The sequence below is a fragment of the Sinocyclocheilus anshuiensis genome, unplaced genomic scaffold (genome assembly GCF_001515605.1).
Source record: "Sinocyclocheilus anshuiensis isolate Anshui unplaced genomic scaffold, SAMN03320099.WGS_v1.1 scaffold1228, whole genome shotgun sequence".
In the NCBI taxonomy this organism is placed as follows: domain Eukaryota; kingdom Metazoa; phylum Chordata; class Actinopteri; order Cypriniformes; family Cyprinidae; genus Sinocyclocheilus; species Sinocyclocheilus anshuiensis.
The window spans coordinates 345878-351073 of record NW_015547716.1 but is presented as its reverse complement, the minus strand read 5'-3'; the positions used below and the strand labels follow the sequence as shown (position 1 = coordinate 351073).

Below are 5196 nucleotides of genomic sequence, written 5' to 3'. Positions count from 1 at the left end.
GGGCGGAAGATCATTTTCCTATTTAGCGCCCAAACTCTGGAATAATTTACCTAACATTATTCAGGAGGCAGACACACTCTGTCAGTTTAAATCTAGATTAAAGACCCATCTCTTTAACCTGGCTTACACATAACACACTTACACATTTATATTATTCATATCCGTTAAAGGATTGTTAGGCTGCATTAATTAGGACAACCGGAACCGGGAACACTTCCCATAACACCCGATGTACTTGCTACATCGTTAGAAGAATGGCATCTACGCTAACATTAGTCTGTTTCTTTCTTATTCCAAGGTCACCGTAGCCACCAGGGTTAGGGTTAGCGGAGACAAGGACAACTAGATGAGCCCCAGATACAGATCCCCAGTGACAAGGGACAAGACCAGGGCAAGACCACAGGAACCAAATGAGTCCTCTGCACAATGTGACTTTGCTGCAGCCTGGAATTGGACTGCTGGTTCGTCTGGCCAGAGAACTGCCCCCGACTGAGCCTGGTTTCTCCCAAGGTTTTTTCTCCATTCTGTCACCGATGGAGTTTTGGTTCCTTGCCGCTGTCGCCTCTGGCTTGCTTAGTTGGGGACACTTAATTTCCAGCGATATCGTCGACTTGATTGCACAGATACTTTTTAAACTGAACTGAGCAGGACGATGACGTTACTGAATTCAATGATGAACTGCCTTTAACTGAAAATGTAATGTTTTCTATTGTCCTTTTGCATTGACACACTATTTTCCTATTTGATACTGTAAAGCTGCTTTGACACAATCTGTATTGTTAAAAGCGTTATATAAATAAAGGTGACTTGACTTGACTTGTGTGTATGTCTGTATGTGTGTGTGTGAGAGTGTGTATGTGTGTGTGTGTGTGTGTCAGGAGTGTGTGTGTGTGTGTGTATGTGTGAGTGAGTGAGTGAGTGTGTGTGAGTGAGTGAGTGAGTGAGTGAGTGAGTGAGTGAGTGAGTGATATATGGTTTATGAGGACACAAATGTGTATAATGACATGGGTACTACAACGTAAACATGGTTTATGAGGACACTTCCTGTGTCCCCATAAAACAAAAGGCTTAAAAAACATACAAAACGGTGTTTTATGAAATTTAAAAATTGCCCGTAGGTTTCTGTAAAGGGTAGGTTTAGGTGTAGGGTTGGTGTAGGGCAATAGAAAATAAATTTTTTACAGTATAAAAACCATTACGCCTATGGAGAGTCTCCGTAAACCACAAATGCAAGTATGTGTGTGTGTGTGTGTGTGTGAAGGACTGAAGCCTCTCATTGAGTCTGTGCTCTTGTGAAAAGCCTCTCTTCAGACTCCACCTGCTCGTCTCAAAGGTTTCCTCTGGAGAAGAACTCACTCCTACTCCACAGTCCCTCTGAACACACACACATAAAGATGCTCATTGTGTCCGCGGAGTGCAAAGTGTACGATCCCGTCCGGCTCGGCCTCTATTGTGCCTGTAACACACCAACCTGACACCCAATTGTGTGGGATGATGAAAGAACATTTAATGTAAGACTTTCACCTTCAGTGTCGAACTGCGTGATGCGTGAGAAACGAGTGCTAGCATTCAAGATGCATTAAAGTTAAATCAAATGTATGTAGCTGAACTTAAGTGATTATTTTGACCTATTTAAGTGCATCTTTAGATATAATTTCATAATCTGACATTATAATAAAGTGCATTATTTAAATGCAATTAAATGCAAGAAAATCAGACTCGGCAATGAGACAGTCTAAACTCAAACGAGCGTGTTACTCATTTTTAAGTGTCAAAATGCATTGTATGTATATGTACACTACCTGTCAAAAGATTGTAATAATTAGGATATTTAAAAAGAAAATAGTCTCAGTAAAACTGTTATTACATTATTATATTATAATATTATTACAATTTAAACTAACTGTTTTCTATGTGAATATCTGTTAAACTGTAATTTATTTCTGTGATGCACAGCTGTATTTCCAGCATCATTACTCCAGTCTTCAGTGTCACATGATCCTTCAGAAATCATTCTAATATGCTTCTTTCAAAAGCATTAACAAATCTCACTGATTCCAAACTGCTAGTGTATATATAGAAAGAGTGAGAGATATAGATGTAGGATATTTCCCATCAGATGCAGTGATTGTGTGGCTCTTTTCTCCTCATTCAAGCGCTGCAGGTGAATAGAAATCATTTCCCCTTCATTGCCCTCAAAAGCCACGACCCTACGATCCCAGAGCACAGCTACGAACAAAACCCCATTCAAAGTGTGAGAAAATCAGTCACGGATGAGCAGCTCAGAGCTCCAAAACACCAGCACAATCAACAGGTCCATTCTTAACAACACATCTCAGTTTCACTCTATCAGAGTCACAAGAAAACTGGCCTATTGTTATTTTATCATTATGACGTTATGAAGCGACGAGAATACTTTTTGTATGTGAAGAAAACAAAAATAATGACTTTATTCAACAAGTCTCCTCTGTGTCTCTCCGCATCACCGTAGCGCCATTTTGGAGAATATCCGCTGAACGCAAGTAGCGTACGCTCTTCTGTGTCAGCCGTGACATGAGGATTCGTTTTCTATGTGTATTTACGCTTTGATTTGAACGAAAACAGCGCGTCCTTGTGGCACGGCTGACACAGAAGAGTGTACGCTACTTGCATTCAGCTCATATTCTCCAAAATGGCGCTACGGTGATGTGGAGAGACACAAAGGAGACGAATTGTTGAATAAAGTCGTTATTTTTGTTTTCTTCGCATACAGAAAGTATTCTCGTCGCTTCATAACGTTACGTTACTGACGAACGAAGCTTTTACGGGTTTGGAACGACATGGGGGTAAGTGATTAATTAAAATTTTCATTTTGGGGTGGAGTATCCCTTTAACTCACAATTCTGAGAAAAAAAGTCGTAATTGCGACTTCATACAGTTTTACATCTTTCAATTCTGACTTTTTTCTCCCACTAATAGACACACACTTGTGCCGCTCAGTTTGCGAAATTGATCTACACAAATCATGCAGGATCTGACAGCAAACTCGATGTGGCCTCCATCTGTAATGATCCACAGCTCTGTGATTTATGGAGGTCAACAGAAGCACAGCTATTCAGATCAGTCAATCAGGTCACCCAGAATACACTGCAGCAGATCATCATCACAATGCCAAAGCTAGAGCTGAACGCACACATTCAGAGACACACAGCGGTTGTTGTGTTAAATGATCAGCTACAACACACAGTCCACTGAGATCAGGGAAACCACAGAATCAAAAAGAAGCATGCTTAAAAACAACACTTATTACAGAAGGAATATACTTAAGTGTGTACTGAATGTAGACATTTAACTGCAAGTTATTTGCAATTAAATAAAAAAAAAAAAAAGTTTACATTTATATTAAATGCAATTAGCTGAACTTTAGAGTGTTTTTGACCCACATACGTAGAGTCTTTATATGTAGTTCATAATTACTTTAATTGTATAATTACATAATGATGATGTTGCAGTTTAGTGCATTTAAAATATATTAACTAATATCAAATAACATACTACAGTTAATTGTTAATTAGCACATGTAGTTTGTTTAAATCAGCTGAGACTTTTTTTTTCAAATTTTCTGTTTTCTGATAATCAGCAGTGCACAAAGAACAAATAGGAAAACTCATATGATCTCAACTAACAGGAAATCAAACAAACAATACACTATGTAGTGCATACTAACAGCTAATGATGAACAGTAGCTCATAAAGCAGTCTGCAGCAGTGAAGATTCAGAATAATGAAGTGAGCATACTGTGCTCGCAGTGTGAGCAGATACGGAGGTGTTCATTGAGACGCAGTGAGCATCTGCCGCCGATATGACTGCTGATCTCAGACCTGCTGCTAAATCTGATTGGCTGCTCACCTGTAGAGAGCCTCCTCACCATATGACACTGATCCGCTCGAACCGTCTGCTCATGTTCACTACAGATCATCTGTCCAATCATCAGCGAGAGGATGTGAATTGAACACATCTCACAGCTCCTGTAATCAATCGCAGGATCCGCCCCCGACCATCAGAGCGATGCCACAGCCAGTCAGATGCCAGCTGACGTTTATGAATGACGTCAAAGCAAAGCGGCATGTTACTGATCTCAGAGACGCAAACACATCTACAGCTCATTTATATGCTGATGACTCATGTTTATTCATGGCATTTGTCATAACTGTGTCAGCATATTGCTGCAAACACACACTTCTTATACTTCTCTGCGTCTGCTGACAAGAAAACACACACACTCTCTCTCACACACACACACACAGTTTTCTGCTTCAGTTTCTGCTGCTGCTGCTGTCACAGATCTCAGTCTGAACTCACACAGTCTCAGCTGCTCCACACTCATATTTACATTCATTTGAGAACTGCAGGAGAAACATCTGATGCTTCAGAGGAACGGAGAACTTCATGAGCTCTGAAAGAGCAACAGCTGATCCAGGGTCAGTGTGGAACAGCAGATACAAAACAGTGTGTGTGGGGGGGGGGTCTGTGTGTGTGTCTGTGTGTGAGGCACCTCCACGACTTTAGATTCTCAGAATCACAGCAGATCTCATTACCGGCTCAGCCCTTTCTCCACATCACATGAGAAACAGCAGAGTTTTCTGCTTCAGTTTCTGCTGCTGCTGCTGTCACAGATCTCAGTCTGAACTCACACAGTCTCAGCTGCTCCACACTCATATTTACATTCATTTGAGAACTGCAGGAGAAACATCTGATGCTTCAGAGGAACGGAGAACTTCATGAGCTCTGAAAGAGCAACAGCTGATCCAGGGTCAGTGTGGAACAGCAGATACAAAACAGTGTGTGTGTGGGGGGGGTCTGTGTGTGTGTCTGTGTGTGAGGCACCATATTTCCAGCATGAATGGATCTGCACTCTGATTGGCTGTCTGACTCTGCTCTCTCTTAAGTGTGTCTCGAGTACCCTGCGGAGCCCCAATCGGCCCCTCCAGCATAAAGCAGGGACTCGTACCGCCTGGGTGACACGGTTCACAAACACACAAACACCACTGATATCCATTAAAACAACATCATTCACTGTGAGAGACACCGCTGATTAACAATCGTCATTGCCGTCAACATCAACCACATGCACCACACACACTCAGCGTGTTTAATTATCACACACACACACACACACACACACACACACACACACACACACACACACACACACAC

The 5196-nt window shown here is 41.5% G+C and overlaps 1 protein-coding gene across 1 annotated transcript in view; it reads right to left on the bottom strand.

Annotated features, from left to right (window-relative positions):
- LOC107704199 (neuronal cell adhesion molecule-like) overlaps positions 1-3909 on the bottom strand; it is a 43243-nt gene extending 39334 nt beyond the window's left edge. Inside the window, exon 1 of the mRNA XM_016507085.1 lies at positions 3889-3909. The gene's annotated coding sequence lies outside the window, so the exon portion shown is untranslated. The remainder of the gene's footprint in view (positions 1-3888) is intronic.
- Between the last annotated feature and the right edge of the window lie 1287 nt (positions 3910-5196).